This window comes from Pleurodeles waltl, chromosome 7, assembly GCF_031143425.1.
Source record: "Pleurodeles waltl isolate 20211129_DDA chromosome 7, aPleWal1.hap1.20221129, whole genome shotgun sequence".
Lineage (NCBI taxonomy): Eukaryota > Metazoa > Chordata > Amphibia > Caudata > Salamandridae > Pleurodeles > Pleurodeles waltl.
The window spans coordinates 1,129,504,889-1,129,525,232 of NC_090446.1; positions in this window are offsets into that span (position 1 = coordinate 1,129,504,889).

Genomic DNA, 20,344 nt, shown 5'->3' on the forward strand with positions numbered 1-20,344 from the left:
CCACTGCAGGGATTACTACTGCTGAATTACCACTACTGTGATTACTACCTCTGAGAGTACCACTGCAGGGATTACCACTGCTGAGATTAGCACTACTGTGATGACTAATTCTGAGACTACCACTGCTTATATTACCATTACTGTGTTTACTACCTCTGAGATTACCCCTGCAGGGTTTACCACTGCTGAGGTTACCACTGCTGTGATTACGAGCAAATGCAAGAGACATTTAATTGCAAATGCTTGTTCTGTTTGCTGATCCAAGTTGAGAGGTGCTAGATGTTATTTTAAGAAGGCTAACTAGTGGCCCAGGAAGCACCGCTCAGCAGCCGGCAGTTAGTTGGTAGCATTTCTACAGAGTGCACCACAAAAGTTTACTAACTGGGCCTGGAACACCGAATGCAAAATACAGCCCTTGATTTTACATCTTCTACCTCAGATTTAATGGTATTTTAACACATAAACATTTACAGGACTAGTCGAAAAGACTGCATCGGTGTGAAGTATACAACAGACACCAATACTGAGCCCAGATGTAACTGTGCCCTGTCTACACACATCAATAATCCATTAATGAAATCATGTTTAAATGTGACAGTTATTGTCTAACAGCTGTAGTTTAGAATATTGTAAAATGTTGCTTGTAGTATATTGAATGGAAAAATATTGTTTCATTTCAGTGTGTGCACAATTTTGTAAGAATGTTTTTAAACATTGTGTTTAGAGCCCTGAGTATATATTATATGAGCCTCCAGGCCTCGTACAATGCAAATCGGGTAAACCACCCAAAATTAATTCATGTGGTTGAATCTAAAAATGATCTTTTTCTACAACATATTCCTAGATGGACTTCTAGGGGTGAAGACACCTATAAAAATTTAAGTGTTACTAGTTTTTCTCACCCCGAATCATACGTACATATTTATGGGCTCAGCACCACAAGCATGATGGTCTGGGCGGCCCTCCCGGCGTTCTAACAAGTGGCATGCTGATGAAAGAGATCCTCAATCATGCACAACAAGCACCTCGGGTGCTTCTCTATCACCTTGTATATTTTATTCACGTTACTGAGTGAGGGACAACATATGCAGATGTTGTCACATCTTTAATGGAAACTCTGCTTTGAGTCAGTAACTGCGGCAGAGGGAGTGTGGAGTTTTCTGAGCCGTTAGGTGACCCTTTACTGAGCAGCACATGAACTGGGTGAGAGGGGAGGGGTTCACAACAAAACATATGGAAACCGTATTGATTGGCAAGATAATAAAAAAACACCTTCGGCCGATCGAGCACTCGTAACCTGAGGCAGCAGTTCCCTTTGGGGGCTGACACAAACCACGAGGAGGCGCCAGGAGGCCCAGCGCCACGTCAACACTAAAGGCAGGGAGGAGGAATGAAGTTTAAAATAACACTCATCTGCTGTCTGGCGGAATCAAACGCTGTAAACTTTGAAAGAAAGAAAAAAATGCATTTGCCGAGAGTCTGGCATTTGCTCGAGTTAGAGATATTGGCGTTGTAAACTCCCAACCGGACTTTATTGCCACGAAAATGAAATGATAACAGTTTCAAATAAGTGAGCCGGTGGCCGCCATGCGCATTAATGTGGAGGAGACAGACAAAAGGTGTAAGAAGTTCGCTCGCAGCCAAACCTATCGGCAAAAGTGCAATTAGCCATGTAGCCGGGGCGATGGTCGAGGTGGTAACCAAACTGCCCCAAGGAGGGACATACGTAAAGCACTTGCCAGTGATAACAAAGGATTTTTGAAAGGCAAGCCCACAAACGAGTGAACATGACGGGCGTGAGATGGGTGTGGTTAAAAGCTCAAATAGATAACTACACGCCAGGAAAACCTAAAAATGGCCCCACTCACTGTTGTTGGGGTAGGAAATGCAGCAATTATCATCGTTCAATGAACCCTTCAGGGCTCTGGGCCATGGTACCACTGCACCTGCTGCACCAATTGTAGCCATCTCCCTGATGGGGCAACTTACTCCCTGAAAGCTGGACTCTCATGGACGCTGCATGCAGGGAATCTCTGAATGTTTTCGTGGCATTCTAATGAGCAAGTATATATATATATATATATATATATATATACATATATATATATATATATATATATATAATAATTCCCAATATCTGTTACGACAGAATATATATATCTATATATATCTATATATATATATGTGTGTGTGTATATATATATATATATATATATATATATATATATATACACACACACACACACCTAAAGATTCCTTCTGCCATATTTAGAAATACTATAGGTTTTTTATGTACCATCTTGGTTCAAGACATTCAAACTAATTTGGAATAATGGAATAATGTTATTTCCTGTTTTACACTATTTAAAGGGAGACCATGTTGGGTCCAGTTGCATCACAATAGCTCTTGTTTGATAGCTCATTCACTGGGTCCGTGGAATCTCTGCATTCTCCAGTTACTGTTTGTTTACTCCATACTCTTCATCTTGCAGCGTACCCTGGACAATTGGAAGGGTTTTCAGTTCACCAGTTTTCCCTTCCTGATGGAAGTTATATTACGGGGCAATTATAGACACCAGGTTTCATTACGATGTCTGGGTTTGTTTCCAGAGATAGTTGGGCATTCCTTCACTCTAAGAAGACCCTACACCCAGCCTAAAGAGACTTGTGCTTGATAGGTTGCGATGCCAATGGAAACTTAAGATGAATCAGGCCCACAAATTGTTAACAGCAATAACCAACTTGACTCTCCAAGTCCAAGGCATGACTACTGAATATGTTTACTTATACCAATCACTGGTTGTCGTATAACAAGGTCCTCTGGATCCTCATCTGGCAGGATCCATGCATTTAAAATGTGACGCGCAAACCCTAGGAAATTAAGGCATTTCTGGACCCTTGTCAGGTCTACTTTACCTTTAAGCCCCATATTTATGCCAGCCACAGATACAAGATGGGGTTTATTATGAGTAATACCACTGGAAATGCCCTAGCCTGGACCTTGCCTTTAGTTTCTGATGCTACACCACTTCTGGATAATTTTCTAGTCTTCCTTATAGAATTTTAAAAAATGGAGACTGTCAATATCTTAAGTATTCCACCGGAGAAGAGTTCTTAGAACTCAACCAAGGTTCCACAGACTTGTATACTTCCATCTCCGGGTTCAAGGGCTAGAGAGATTGATTGGCGTGACTCAGCCTTGTTCACCCTATTCGAAAAGGGCTTGAAAGACGAGTTGAAAGACAAAATCACTAGAGTTGCTCGACCAGCATCCCAAGACCTTATTCAACTGAGTATCCAAATCGACAGTCGTCTTCAAGAAAGGTGAATAAAACATCAAAAACAATCTAAAGCTAAACCCTTTTAAGATCAGCATTCATGATCACGTCTAAGACTCCGGATCCAGAATATGAGCCCATGTAAGTGGGTTTTACCAAAGGTCCTTTGACTTAGAAAGAGAGACCAAGGAGAAGTAAACAAGGGCTATATCTCTATTGTAGTCAGAAAGGTCATCTTCTGAGCTCTTGTCCTGTATGTCAACTTAAGGAGTCAGAGAATTAGAAAGCTTGCCCCTTGTGCAGGGAATAGAGGTGAGTATTAATCAGATATCTCTAACTTCTTCTCTGAAATCTTCCAACTTCATCCTTCTGCAAGCTCAAGCTTGTTCTGGTGAACTGTGTAGTCTCCAATGTTAATTTGGATATACAATGAGCTTCCAACCATCAGATCCCAGTTCAAAATAAAGGAACTCCAGTTGTAGTAGAAGCTGTTGATGTGATTTTAGTGGCTTCTTGGCTAGTCACTGAGGAATCTCATATTTTGTCTCTCTGGATAGGTTTCTATTATGAAAAACTCCCTTCAATTTAATATCTTCTCCTTGTTATCCTAATATGTTGGACATCGACTGACTGGCTTGGCACAACCCTTATATAAACTGGTTTGACAAAAGATTGTTCTTGGGCTCAGAGTTTTAGGTCACCCATAGTACTGGAATCATCATTCTTCTTCTGAAAGTTCTGAAATCCTTCACAGTAGTCCCACCCAGTTAATTGCACAATTACCTGACATTCTTGAAATCTACCTTGAATCCCTTAATATTTTCTAAGAGTCCACTACCAAAGAGTTACCTCTTCATTGACCTTATGATTATGCTAACAAAATACTTCCTGGGGCTATAGTGCCTTATGGAAGCATCTTTGCTTTACCTCCTTTGGAACGTAAAGTTCTAAGAGAGTTCTTACTGCAAATCTTGAGAATGTCTGATTACTACATCTGATCCTTCTGCTGGAGCTTTTTAATTTTTTTGTGCTGAAGAAAGGTTCTTCTGAACTCCAGCATTGTATATATTACAGGATTTAAATCTAGTAACCATCAAGGACCTCAATACCTTGCCCCATATTTCCGATATTTTGAGGGTTGTACAACGGAATAAAATATTCACTGAACTAAATCTGAGTCAGTCACCTAAACTGGAATCAATCAGTTGACAACTAAAATACATAATTTAGAAAACCCTTTTGGCATTACGAATATTGAGTGATGCTGTTTGGCCACTGTGATGCCCCTTTTGTCTTTCAGTGCTTTATGAATGCAATCTGTGATCCTTTGGATGATGGTCGTTTACCTAAATGACATCCTTATATTTTACAAAGATCCAGAAGACCATCCCTCTCATATCAATTAAGTACTGCTGCGTCTGAGGGAGTACAACTTGCTGGCCGAAACAAGAAAAGTATTTATTTGTAAGGATTCAGTAGACTATTTTAATATTTTTTCTTCTGCAGACTCCTTGTCAAGATTATGGGGGTCATTCCGACCCCCGAAGTGTTTATTTGTAAGGATTCAGTAGACTATTTTAATATTTTTTCTTCTGCAGACTCCTTGTCAAGATTATGGGGGTCATTCCGACCCCCGGCGGGCAGCGGGTGCCGCCCGCCGCCCGCCGGGCGGAAACCGCCCAAAGACCGCACCGCGGTCAAATGACCGCAGGGGTCATTTTAACTTTCCCCCTGGGCCGGCGGGCGATCTCCAGAAGATCGCCCGCCGGCCCAGCGGGAAAGCCCCTGCAAAGAGGAAGCCGGCTCTGAATGGAGCCGGCGGATTTGCAGGGGTGCGGCGGGTGCAGTAGCACCTGTCGCGATTTTCACTGTCTGCTAAGCAGACAGTGAAAATCTTTGTGGGGCCCTGTTAGGGGGCCCCTGCACTGCCCATGCCAGTGGCATGGGCAGTGCAGGGGCCCCCAGGGGCCCCACAACACCCGTTCCCGCCAGCCTCTTCCTGGCGGTGTAAACCGCCAGGAACAGGCTGGCGGGAAGGGGGTCGGAATCCCCATGGCGGCCCTGCAAGCAGCGCCGCCATGGAGGATTCCCTGGGCCAGGGGAAAACCGGCGGTAAACCGCCGGTTCCCCTTTTCTGACCGCGGCTTTACCGCCGCGGTCAGAATAGCCCAGGAAGCACTGCCAGCCTGTTGGCGGTGCTTCCTCTGCCCTCCACCCTGGCGGTTTGAAACCGCCAGGGTCGGAATGAGGGCCTATATCCTGAACTAGAGATTTCCAGGAACATGGGGAAGATTATTACTCCTAAAGCTTTCATTTCCTCTACAACCACCACACTTCTTGAGTCAGTTTATCAAGAATCCAAACACATTAATTTCCATGACTTCGAAAAGCATTTTCCTCATTTTCAGTTAAAGACTACAAATGGACTGATTTTTCCTGAAAGCAAACTTGTTTTTCCTTCAAAACATTCACAAAGAGTCATACTTCAAATATGTCATTACTCTCTGGACACGGAAGTAGAAGAGTCACAGAAGACTTAATCAGAAGGAAATTCTTGTGCCCTTCCCTTCACCAAATGTTGCAAGACTTATCACGTCTTGCAAGATCTGTTCTAAAAAAAAGAAGATCTGTTCTAAAAAAAAATTTAAGCACTAAGAAAAGGAGGATTATTATTAACGCATGCAGTTCCATCTAACCATTAGGAAATCTTCTTTACTGACTTCACAGTAGATCTGCCCCATCTTAAAATTACATCACAATAATGTTTACAGTGGATTTGTACACTAACATGATTCCCCTTTCTGCTCTTCCTAAAGTGCTAACAATGTATAAAATGGCTGAGATACTTTACTCTGATATATTAAGACTCAATGGATTACTCTTGAAAATGATCTCTGATTTGTGCTTTAATAACAATTTTAAATTTTGAAAATCCCTATGTCATAAACTCCAAAGGGCATTGACTTATGGCTTTCGCCCCAGGCTACTGGAGCAGACTGAAAGGTTCAATCATAAGGTGCTACATTTCTGCTGCACAGAGCAACTGGAAGACACTTCTACCTGCTACAGAGTTTACTTATAATAGCTCAACCCATATCTCCTCTGGCTTTTTTTCATTCTTTGGCTTAACCAAATTAAATCTCCAAACTTTTTCAGATTCCTGGGAAACAGACAATCCAGTCCCTGTAATTCAAGATTCATCGGAAAAGTTAAAAAAAGGTCCAAAAGAAATTAATGTAGAATTTACAGGCCGCTAACTCAAAACAAAGATTTCAGGCCAATCTGCATTGGCAAGCAGCTCCTACTTGTAAAACAGGAGATAAGGGTTGGGTATCCACCATTAACTTACCTTTCTCAATATGCAGGTCTAAGCTTTCTCATAGATATTTTGGCCCTTTTGAGATTTCCAAGATCATTATTCCTGTCACTAATCCTGTTAGGCTCAAGCTTCTCCTTTCCTGGAAGGCCCACCCTTAATTGCATGTTTCCCATTTAAAATCCTATCTGTGTCGACCACAGGTAAAAAAAAAGAAACCAGCTGCCATACTAGTTGAGGGCCAACCTGAGTATGAAGTTGAGGAGATATAAGACTCAATAATTTAAAGGGAAACATCAACATCTTATTTTCTTGAATGGCTATAATCCTTGTGATTGTTTATGGGAACCAAAAGAACAGGTTCATGTTCCTCTTTTGGTTAATGAATTCTATTTGAAATGCCTCCATAAACCAGGAGCTCCTAAGAGGAGGCAGAGAGTAAAGGTTATTCCCTTACCTTTCACATGCCGGCTGCAGCCAGCTCCAGCCTGCTGCAGCTTTGGGTGGTGCTGTTCAGCAATCTGGGACCTGGCAGTCTCCAAGGGGCACTTTTCTTACCATTCTTACGTTTTAATCTAGACGTGCTAGGCAGGGCTGGCTTAAAGGAAGTGCGACAGGTGCAGCCTCACCTGGCCCTGAGCTCTGGAGGTGCTATCCTTAGAAATAATTTTTGAGTTTAACAGCACATGCTGCATTGTTACTTGTGTGTCTAGCAGTTTTCAGACAACAATACAAATGTCATGATAACTCTGGTGATTAATGTTCCTGCTGAAAAGAGATTGGAGTTTTGGCTAGTACCAGTTTTGACTCATCCTAAAGTAGTGCAGAGGGTTAATATGCCTTTTGCAAAGAACCTGTACCATGCATATCACAGAACTGTATTTCATGTGGATATCTCACTGGGTTACAGCGTTTGTCACAAATCCTTTTGATGCAGTTCATGAGTTACAATCCCAATATAGCATAGTGACCTATGAACTGTAATTAAAGAGCTGCATGCAACCTGCATAGTTTAGATTAGATCATTATGTTTTTCCTAAGTCTTTACTTATTTTCATGTTGCTAAAAAGGTTTTCTGGGTAGAAATACATCCTTTTTAGTAAAATCAATACCAACCACTGATATGTTTTTAATTCTGAGTTTGTGCTTCTCCAGGTCAAATGTTCTTCAAATATACTGTGGATGGATGGCATGTGATTCTTACACCTTGTAATCCTGATTGTCATGTGTAACATTTCCTATAGACTGATTTATACATGTATAATTCCTTGTCTCTGTATAATGTGTGCGTGATGTAAAGTTCTCTGACATCCTACACTGGTATGAGCAGCGCAGATGAGAGAGGGTCTATGGAGAGATGACGGGCACTGTTAGTGGGTGGTAGTGAAGGCATCTGTGGAGAAGGAAGCCGCTGTGGGATGCAAAAAAAGATTGTTGCACGGGGCACCACCAGCGCTAAACCCCGCCCTGATGCTAGGCATTAAATTATTATTAATTTGATTAATTAATTATTAAAGATGCCGCATGTCGGAAATCTCTGAATATTTTCTCATTGTTCTAATATGCCAATATATATTTTCAAAAGCAATTCACGATATGTGTTACTCATTAATATATAATTATAACATGCCTAGTGACTCCTTCTGCCACATTTAGGAACATCATAGTTTATTTTTATGAATAAAACTTGATTTTTCTTCCCAGTTTAAGATGGCCGAACCCATTCAGAACTATGTCATTTCCTGTTTTGCACTACTTAAAGGCATTCACTTTGAGTCCAGTTGCTTCATATTTGCTTGACTGCTTGCTCACTGGATACATGGCATCTCCATCTTCTACAGTTCCTGCTTGTTTTCTCAATGCTCTTTGCCTTGCTGCGTGGCCTGGTCAGGTGGAAGTTTTTTCTGGTCTCCAATTTTATCCTTCCAGTTGGAAATTATTTTCTGGAGCAATACTGAACACCCTACCTGGGTTTGTTTTTGGAGACTGTAGGAAGTTGGCTCTGTATATACTATTTCAAAGTAAGAAATAGAGTGCACAGAGTCCAAGGACTAAGATAGTGGCTAAAAGAGATAATTCTAATGCTCTATTTTGTGGTAGTGTGGTCGAGCAGTAGGCTTATCAGAGGGTAGTGGTAAGCATTTGTTGTACACATACAGGCAATAAATGAGGAACACACACTCAAAGACAATTCCAGGCCAATAGGTTTTTATATAGAAAAATATATTTTCTTAGTTTATTTTAAGAACCATAGGTTCAAGATTTACAAACAATACTTTAAATGAAAGGTACCTCACTAAGGTATTCTAGGAACTTTGAATAATCACAATAGCATGTACAGTTCTGACAAAAATGGCAATAAGCTATTTTAAAAGTGGACACTGCAAAAATCAACAGTTCCGGGGGAGGTAAGTACATGTTAAGTTCACAGGTAAGTAAAACACTTACAGGGTTCAAAGTTGTGTCCAGGGTAGCCCACCGTTGGGGGTTCAAGCAACCCCAAAGTTACCACACCAGCAGCTCAGGGCCGGTCAGGTGCAGAGGTCAAAGTGGTGCCCAAAACACATAGGCTTCAATTGAAATAGGGCGTCGGGTGCAGAGTGGAAAGTTTCACACTTCCGGCGGGAAACGTGTGGTCTTTAAAAGTTGCTTCTTTGTTTCCAAAAGTTGCAGTTTCTTGAACAGGGCCGCTGTTCTCGGGCGTTTCTTGGTCCTTTAGAAGCAGGGTAGTCCTCTGAGGCTTCAGAGGTCGCTGGACCCTGTGGGATGCATCGCTGTTGCAGTTTTCTTCAAAGTAGGGAGACAGGCCGGTGGGGCTGGAGCTGGGGCCAAATCAGTTGTCGTCTCAGTCTTCACTGCAGGGCTTCAGGTCAGCAGTCCTTCTTCTTCTTTAGGTTGCAGGAATCTATCTTCCTCGGTTCTGGGAGTCCCTAAATACTCAATTTAGGGGTGTGTTTAGGTCTGGGAGGGCAGTAGCCAAGGGCTACTGGCCCTGAGGGTGGCTACACCCTCTTTGTGCCTCCTCCCTGTGGGGAGGGGGCACATCCCTAATCCTATTGGGGGAATCCCCCATCTGCAAGATGGAGGATTTCTAAAAGTAAGAGTCACCTCAGCTCAGGACACCTTAGGGCATGGGTACTCGCAAACATTTTCCCAGGGGCCAAAAAGTTTGGTCTGTGATGTGCCTGGGGGCCGCATTGATGTCAGGGCAGTGGCAGTCGGGTGGAGTAGCTGGGGGGATTGGTGGCAAGGTAGGTGTAAGAGAAGCAAATGATATACATCTAGTGGCTGAAAAAAAACAATGGGAAACCAGAAAACCTGGAATTAATCCTGGCTTACCCACTTCTCCAAATTGTGTGATCTTAGGCAATTGTTTAGTCTCACTTTCCCTCCTTTTTCTACATTATCACATTTAAGATGACCTCGAAATACATGATTCATGGTGTGCGCTGCACAAAACCTGATTCTATTTTTGATTTATTAAACTATAATGTTGTTAATGTATGATAGGAACCTAGGCCACCCATAAAATGCACATACCAAGTGGCTTGCCTCTTTAATTTACCATTGATGGTTTTCTCAGGGTAGAGGAAAGAATTTAGGTTTCCAAATTTATGTATGAAAACTATCACTTTTAAATGAATACATCTCAATGCACTGATAAAATAAATTGTGCTAAGGCAAAAATATTCTGAATGTTAACTAAATACACTTTTTTAATTTTGAAGAGACTGTCTTAGTTTTACACTTGTGCTGCAAGATGTCTTTAAAAATGAAGGCGTTTCTAAAGTTAAGTGCAGGAGTCCCTAGTTACTTCTTTTCTTTAACACCAAATAAGAATGATTGTGTGTCTATTTAATATTTTTATTGTTAGTGCGGAGTCGAGCAAACAGCTGCCCAGTGCTCCTGGTGCTCCTGTTGCCCAAGGGGCCGCATGTAAAGGTCAGAGGGGCCGCATGAGGCCCGCGGGCCGTACTTTGAGTATCTATGCCTTAGGGGCTGTCCTGACTGGGGAGTGACTCCTCCTTGTTTTCCTCATTATCTCCTCCAGCCTTGCCGCCAAAAGTGCGGGCAGTGGCCGGAGGGGCGGTCATCTTCACTAGCTGGGATGCCCTGTGGCGCTGTAACAAAGGGGGTGAGCCTTTGAGGCTCACCGCCAGGTGTTACAGTTCCAGCAGGGGGAGGTGAGAAGCACCTCCACCCAGTACAGGCTTTGTTCCTGGCCACAGAGTGACAAAGGCACTCTCCCCATGTGGCCAGCAACATGTCTGGTGTGTGGCAGGCTGGCAAAAACTAATCAGCCCACACTGGAATAGGGTATGTTTTCAAGGGGCATCTCTAAGATGCCCTCTGGGTGTATTTGTACAATAAAGTGCACACTGGCATCAGTGTGCATTTATTGTGCTGAGAAGTTTGATACCAAACTTCACAGTTTTTAGTGTAGCCATTATGGTGCTGTGGAGTTTGTGTTTGACAGACTCCCAGATCATATACTCTTATGGCTACCCTGCACTTACAATGTCTAAGGTTTTGCTTAGACACTGTAGGGGCATAGTGGTCATGCACCTATGCCCTCACCTGTGGTATAGTGCACCCTGCCTTAGGGCTGTAAGGCCTGCTAGAGGGGTGACTTATCTATGCCATAGGCAGTGTGAGGTTGGCATGGCACTCTGAGGGGAGTGCCATGTCGACTTAGTCGTTTTTCTCCCCACCAGCACACACAAGCTGGCAAGCAGTGTGTATGTGCTGAGTGAGGGGTCCCCATGGTGGCATAAGACATGCTGCAGCCCTTAGAGACATTCCACGGCATCAGGGCTCTTGGTACCAGGGGTACCAGTTACAAGGGACTTACCTGGGTGCCAGGGTTGTGCCAATTGTGGAGACAAAGGTACAGTTTGGGGAAAGAACACTGGTGCTGGGGCCTGGTTAGCAGGGTCCCAGCACACTTTCAAATCATAACTTGGCATCAGCAAAAGCAAAAAGTCGGGGGGGTAACCATGCCAAGGAGGCATTTCCTTACAGAGACTGTATGCCATTCCTATGCTCTAAGAAGCCCCTACACCCAGTGCCAAAAAGGCTCACTCTTGACAGTTCCAGTCTTTCAGCTACTGGAAGCCTTCATTAAAGATGTTGATAATAAAGGCTCTAGTGTCTGAGCCTTCCACAAATGACATAATACCTAAAACTCTCAGATTGTTACACCTCTTAATATTCTCAAAATCCTCTAATTTCCCCTCAATTTCTATTAACTCACTTTCCTAGACACCCAGCTGTTCAATTATTATCACAATGATAGCTTCAGTCTCCACAGTACACTGTTCCAACTCGCTCACTCTTTCTCTCAAACTGGCACAGATTTCTGTCAATTTATGAACAGTGCCTTGTACTTTTCTTGTTTCTGCTCATATGATTTGGCTGTCTTTATGTCTCAGAGTGCTGAAATCTGCTGGCACATTGTACTATTTGTGGGCTCCAATTCTCTCTTAATTTAATACTGGGCAAGGGGGTTTTCAATTTCTCACCTTGTTGAATGCCTGGAGATATGAGATGTGCGGCTGCATAATCCCACTTCGATCTCATTAAGTCAGTGGTCTGAAAAATACTATCTTTTTCCTTAAAATGTGCTCTGGACTGCCAAACCTTCTATCAGAAAACAAATCATCACCAGAATCTTCAGAATCTGAACTGCTGCCCTTCTTCAGGAAGGTATATGGAAAGATCTGAAAGAGAAAAACATTGCTCAGAAATATAATAGCCTTTAGGATCCAATATACTAGAGGTCACAATGCTCACGGTTGCACTTATAGGTCTACTATCCTACCTTTTAGAGTCATGATCTCTGGGTTTTTTCTTCCATGTTTCAGATTGTTCAGACTCAGATTCCTTCTCCCTTTGGACAGCCCTTGTCTGGAGCAGTTTATCCAAGATCACTGCTTTGCTGGTGGTGTCTGCATTAGGGGTATCAGTAAAATGGTACTTCCCTAGTCCATCATTTAATTTCAGGGAATGCAATTTCTGCACTAAATTTAACAGAATACTCTAGTTCAATCCGTTGTTCGCTTGGACTCCCATTACTGTGCATGCATTGTTCACCTAGATCTGGAGCCTCTCTTATCTCAGTGGAAATACTCCCTTCTTTGTTTGCAATTACAAGAGAGGAGGACTCAGGTTCTAGCACAATGGCCCCTGCCACAATACCTCTCAATAATCCAAGAACGTCAATGAGGAACACTTGCTGATTTATTGCACCCCTCTTGGACAGTGAATCATATGACAAGTTTTGCTGGTACAATGCTGCAACACCTGTTCAATCATATTTGTGTCCATGTCCCTACACCCAGGAAATGTTCCATGATTGCTCCCTTAGAGCAGGGCTTGCAGGTGGGAGCAGGTCCTTCTTTCGTTCACAAATTCATTACTGCACCGCTGGTCACGCTGACAGCATTCAGGTGATGATGGTGATTTTAAAAACCATCTCTGATGAGAGTGGGGAGGAGGAGCAGAGCAACAGCCTCTACAAGGCATTTCAGCTGACACTAAGAGTGATCATGTGAAGGTCAAAATGATTTGTTCAATGCAGAAAAAGAAAATCCATAGAACTAGAGGGTTGTTACCACCATCTAAATACATCTAGGAATGATTGTTTGCTCACTTAAACTCCTAACACTGACACCAGAAGAACAGAGGATGGATAAAGTGTTTCACAGCGGAGCTAGCTGGCCATCATCTTTCCCAACAGTAAGATCCGGATTATGGGGAACGAGACAGCTAATCATAAATTATCACAAGGTACTAAACATGGGAATGTCTATACCACACTTTTTTTAATCCATTAAGAACCCTTTCTATGAAAACTCCTAAACTCAGCTGTAATCAAGCCAGTAGAATTCAATATGCAAGCAACCAAAATCTTTGCTAATGCAGATGACGTTGCAATGATTACACCAACTGATGATACTTTCGTTTAGGAAATACCAATCAAACATAAGATATTTGGTTCAATATCTGACTACCATTCAAATCAAAACAAAACGCAGATTAAAGGAAATGAATTCTGCAAGTTTCAAATACAGAAACAGCCATAGGTTTAGGTGGATTTAATAATGATGACATTAACAAGTTGGTAGCTTGAAATTATGATATGTTATTGTATAAGATTAAGCTATATCTGAAGTACTGGGATCGCAAAAAACGTATTCTTACTGGTCATTGTAATATTCTCAAACCGTTAAAATTACTTACATTTTTAGGTCGAGCTTAAGGAACAGCACATGCTTTACCTATTATGAGGCACGTTTTATCTTATCTAGAAAATAGAGGGGCTTGGATCCTGACCTTTTCTTAACATTGGTGTCACTCTTATTTGCCTATGTCTTCTTCATGTCCCAGTCGTCAACCTTGTGTTTGTCCCTCCCATGGAGCATTGCCCCTTTACAGTCTCTTGGTTGACTGATATCACTGGTTCTACTGCCTGCTTTTCGAGCACTATATTGTTCTCCTTTGTGAAGAGCACCATTAGAGTAAATGCGTTTTCAAATCGTCTCCCTCATGTCCATCTCTCTCCTTGCACTCTGTGTTGCTCTCTGTTTTCTGACTGCTTCTCCTCAGCCTTCCCTCTTACACTCTCCTGCGTGCTTCTCCCCACTGCTCCCCTCCCTCTACCCTCCCTGTTTTTTTCACCCAACTCCAGTGTTGCTTTCACCCCAGCCCTCACCGTCAGTGCTTGTGCATCCCCACCGGCCCTCGCACCTGTAGCTTTCATGTCCCCTCCTGTGTTGCTATGGCTGTTTTGCCATTTCTCCCGCCCTCTCCTTTGTGGCTTTCACTGCCCCTGCCAGCCCACTTAAAAAAGAAAAAAAACTATTTTGCGTGTTTTCTTTCCTTTTTAGTTACAGCTCTAGCTCTGGTGGATTGGTAAAAAGGCTCATAGTATGCTCAGTTACAAAATGACACAGGTGGCCATGTCAAAGGTTTTTTTTCACCTTTTTTAACTTTAGCCACATTGGCTAAAAACCATCAGCAAATGCAACAGATCACAAAAGCGCAGACTATTGGATTTGACAATGCTTGTTATATCTCTTTAGCGCAATTCTACCCTATTTTGAATAATGCTCTGTTCAATAAATTGGGTTCAGTGTTCAGCAGTTTTGTTTAGGGACATAGGTGTCCAAGGAGAGCACTGAAATATCCAGGACTCTCACCGTGGGCCCTTCCAAATTTCAGCTCTTATAAGGCACATAGGTTATCGGGCTCATGGCATGTATATTTCGACTTCTGATAATGTGGTACTTCCAGCTATGTATTAGATAAGTCTGGTACACAGGTGGATGTTTTTTTACTTCACTTTGCTGAGCAAAACTATCATTAAAAAGACAGAGCAATCAGCTATTAAGATCTGGAATCGTTGGGAAAGTTTCAATTGTGAAACTTAATAATTACACTCTTCTATTACCGACAACCTTGCAACCAGATATTTTGCACACTCAATACTGTAACATTTGGAAAAACTGTGGTATTAGACAGCTTAGCCAAACGTTTCGCCCATGGTATTAGCTACTCTTTTACTATTTTAATTTTATAAGCATTTACAAATCAGGGATTTCTATAAACGAACAACATTTAGAACAACATTTATTTTTAGATGCAACTTTTAAGAGCTCAACTGTTAAAATTAAGGCATATTTCACAATTATTACTGAGGCTCATGTATGTGACTCAGATATTCAAGCACGGTTTTGGGGCAATAAGCGGAATTCAAATATTGATCTGATTCTATTTAAGCAATCAACTAATGTTGGCAATAAACTACTGCTCTTGGCTAATCTCAAGATGGGACTCTATAAAACTAGCTTTTGACTTTATTATACACTGGAAAGGTTGTTTAATGTCAAGAGTATCGAGAGAAAAAAAAAGGCAAGTGAAAAAAGTCACATGCCAATGGCCCTGCACAGACACAACCCCAGCAGGAAGGGCCTCCTTCAGACCAGCTGGACATAATCACATGATTCTCATTAGTGCTTTTTAAGGGTAATTAAACTGTGGTTGGAAGTTGACCAATAAAAAATATAAAGGTAAGTAAATATCGCACTAATTTTATGACAATAGATGATTTCTAATATTTAAAAACTACATTAAATGATCCAAATCTTTAATGTGCAATAAGATTTACAGATATATTAATTGCATATAGCCTCAATATGATAAGGCTCACTTGAATGGAACCATGGAACTACTGCTGTGGTGATCACAGATGAATTCATTATAGCTCCTTTTTATGCTGCTTCACCCTTATCATTGAAGATTTTTAAGGTACATTGGATATAGGATGTTTGCTCCATTTGAATCTGAAGTTAAATTGTGACATATGTTGAGGATTTTGCTGTGAGGATTATGACATAATAAGTTATCTATGGAATTGTTCATTAGCTCTGAAGAAACGGAAATGTGGCATCATGAAACATAAGTTGGCTGTTGAGAAGATGAACAATGCAGGCTTTTCAAAACATTTGTACTTGGAAACGTTGTACAGTAGCTCTGTGGACAGCATCGGAAAGATTAAGTGTGGGCAGCGTAGCAGCTCTGCGTGCCCTTACTGCCAATACAAAGGAGCTGCTCTTATACATATGTTTGTGTCTTAGTCACTGCTCCAGGAGAACTGGAGCCAGATATTCAATATTATTAATGGTATTTAATATACAGGAATCATTTTCAATCCAATCGTGAGGAAAGCGGCTTATTACACGGTGTGGTAGTGCACGCTCACTGTGTAATAAACTCACAAACCCATATTGGGTCCAGTCAGGTTTGTTTGCAAAACCTCTGCTAAACCCTGGGTAGCTGTGGCTTCCAGCAGTCAGACTTTGTCAGAGAAAAAAATGCAAAGCATTTAGAAGTACCAAAGCAGATGAATAAAAAAGAATCGCCTCACAAAGGAATCAGACACGGATTTATAGAACTAGTTCTTATCTTTTTCATTTGTAGACACCAAAACAAACAGCCCGAAGGGCTTTGTGCACTCTAAGAGTCGAAAAATCACCACCATCAGTCCAAAATGTTGGGGGTAATCATACATAAAGAGACATTTCCTTACAGAATTGTATTATGCTATGCATTTATAATCACTGTTAAGATTGTAAGTTGTTTTCCAAACCCATTTTTGTAGCCAGTACCTTAGCCATAATCTGTATTGAAGAAGCCTTGCTAGAAATCTGATCCTACAACCTTTTAGAAATTGATATGGGTCTTCTTATAGAAAATTCTCTACATAAATGTAAAGTGAAAGTGAGCTAAAGAAAAAGCCTAGAGATCTGTGGCCCAGTAAAGATTTGACTTGACTTGATCAAAATCTATCTTTTATGTAAGGGGTGAACTAAACCTTATTATGCTGGTGAGCACATTGTATTTTATGCTGTTTTATTATGAATCATTTTCTGTAAGAGATGCTTGATTTTTTGATGTATTGATTACATAATAAAAGTAAAAAAACAATGTACCAATCCAAACCCATTAAATAGACAAACATGCAAACACAATTCAAATACACTGTTCTATCTACAATCCTTCAGGCAATACGGAAATGCAGAAATTGTGAGGCATAATTCACATTTACTATTCTAACTCCAGTCTAACAAATACTGGGGAAAGTATATACTCTGTGGGGTTCCAGATTTACCATTCTAAGTCCAGTTCATACATTGGACAGATTGGACATACTATTCTGATTCCATTCTCACAACATTGGGGAAGTGCATGAATTTAGGGGAGTGAGGTTTACTATTCTGGGTGCAGTCCGACAAATCCTGGGGAAAGTGCATACAGTGGGGAAGAGGGAGGTAGAGGGGTAATCAAGTTAACTATTGTAACTGTAAAATAACAAATGTTGACAAAACTGCGCACAACAGAGGCAGATTTACTATTCTAACTCTTGTCTAGCAAACGTTGGGAAAAGTGTACACATTAGGGGGCAAGGTTTTAAAGTTTTCAATTGTAGCTCAAGTGAACAAAAATTAGGGTGCGCACTTACAGTGGAAGTCAAATTTCATATTCTAACTCTAGCCTAACAAACCTTGAAGTAATGAAGGTAAGTGTATTATGGGGCAGGAAATATGTACTATTCTAACACTAGTCTAACAACATTGTGGAAAATGCATGCATGGAGGGAGCAGATTTACTATTCTAACTCCAGTCAAACTAACACAGAGGAGCATGCATACTTTGGTTGGGGGATGACAAGAGGGTTGGATATACCATTCTAACTCCAGTGTAACAAAGATTGGGGGAAAAGTGATACTTTGGGGGTGGCATCAGAAATACTATTCTAACTCTAGTCCAACAAATCCTGGCCAAGGTGAACACATTGGGGGTCTTAAATTTAGTATTCTAATTGCAGTCCAACAAACATTGGAGTAAGTGTCCATTTGCAGGTGGGGCAAACTTACCACTTTAAATCCCATCTGGCAAATAATGAGGACACTGCATAACTTGAAGGGTGGGGGTGTGCTCTGACTTATCATTCTAACTCCAGCCTAACCAGCATTAGAGAAAGTGCATACATTCGGGAAGGGTCACATTTACTATACTTACTTCAGTCCAACATTGGAGGAAAAGTACATTCATTGGGGTTGGGGGGCTCAGACCTACTATTAGAATGCTAGTCTAATAAATATTGGGGAAGTGCATACTTGGGGGGGTGGGGTCAGGTTTAATATTCTAACTCCTACCCAACCATAACCAGGGAAAGTGTACACATTGGCGGAGAGGGAGTTTTACTATTTTAATTCCAGTCCAACAAACATTGATGAAAATGCACACATTGGGGTTGGGGGTTATCAGATTTACTATTCTAAATCAAGGCTAACAAACATTAGGGCAAGGCATTTATAAGGGAAGGGGGTTAAAGTTTACTATTGTGTCCCCAGATGGACAAATATTGGGGAAAATGCTTACATTGGGAGATAAAATGTAAGATTTACTATTCTACCTTCGGTTGAACCAATCTCCACAATAATGGGTCAGATGTGCTAATCTAACTACAGTTTAGAAACATTGATGAAAGTGCAAGGGGGTTACGGGAGCATTTACTATTCTAACTCCAATCAGACAAATATTGAGGAAAGTGCATATATTTGTGGAAAGTTCAGATTACCTACACCCAAATAATACAATAATACAAATACCTATCAGGATTGTATTCAGAAAACTAAATAAAAACGTTTAAACAACAAAATTTTAATAAAGTATCTTAACGTTTGAAATAAATGAAATAATTCCAATTATCAGACTTGTGAAAAAAAATGACATTTTAGATTAATTTTAAAGTCAAGACTATCCCTCAACACTTCACCACAAAACACACAACCCGTAAGAATACTAATAAAATCTGTCATGGTAATGAAAAATCATTTTTATAAGCAATCATTGTTGAATTTTTAAAGCACACTACAGTACGTCTCCTGGGCTCATGCATAGAAAACAGCACACCCGTAGAGTAACATACAAAATGGATAACCATTGAGCATGGACGTCAATTCACCGAAATGCCTGAGGTAGCAGAAGTGACATTACACACCCTTTCACCTCCACTTCCACTCATACACATACACACAAATTCACACTTACATACACTCTCACATAAAAACTCTCACCCCCAAGCACACAGACAACATACATTCAAAAGCATTTTTCATTTACCTCAGCTGCCATGGAAGGGAATATTCCAGCTAAATGTACTCTAATTACAGCACATTTGGATTACCCTACATTAATAGTGAATAACAATATGGTTCACGGATAGTGTAATAAAACATTGACAGAAACCAAAGAGAGTGGGGTCTTAATTGACATCCACAAGGACGAGCTGCCAAGGTGCTCCTAGCACTGAATTTGCCAACTCTATGGCCAGGGGCTGCAAAAGCAGTGCCAGGAGTAGCAAAGGGCAAGCGGGGTTCAGAGCTGCGACCCCTAAATTACGTCCATACTGTTGAGTCAACACAAGCAAAGATATATGCCTTTACTTCTGTTTCACTTTGTAACCAGTTTAAAGAAATTACGGCAGGGACCCTCCAATCAGATTGTGTTTCTTTGGGCAGGCTCTTGCATGATAGGCTTCATTCAGTAATTACACAGAATCCAATTCCCTGCACCTAGTCTGAGTGTGTGGAAGGAGCCCGCTAATTTTCCATTCCTTGCTATTTCTCTTTTAGCAATCAGGCACCCAAACCCATTACAGTATGCAATGAGCATGAACCATCCCATTCTCCCATTACTCCCAGCAGATACGTTTTCGGGAAAATGCCCACAGGTAGACCTAGAGCCCTGGATAATGTCGCACCAAGAAAGTCAGAATGTCCTAGACGCCGTCCTTAACGCCTGCCAGAAATAAGGGTCACCAGACCTTTCCAGATGATAATGAACCAATCCCCTTACTCGTGTTCTTGCCACAGAATCAATAAAACCCTTTTTCCATAGCCTATTTGTAGGATAACAGAATGTATATGGATACATTTAGGTGGTCATTACGACCCTGGCGGATTACTTCTGCCAGGGCCGCGGGACGCGGTGGCACCGCCGACAGGCCGGCGGTGCCCCGCGGGGCATTCTGACCGCGGCGGCTTAGCCGCGGTCAGAGAAGGGAAACCGGCGGTCTCCCGCCGGTTTCCCGCTGCCCCCAAGGAATCCTCCAATCCGGCGCAGCTTGCTGCGCCGGCTTGGGGATTCCGACTCCCCCTCCCGCCATCCAGTTCCTGGCGGT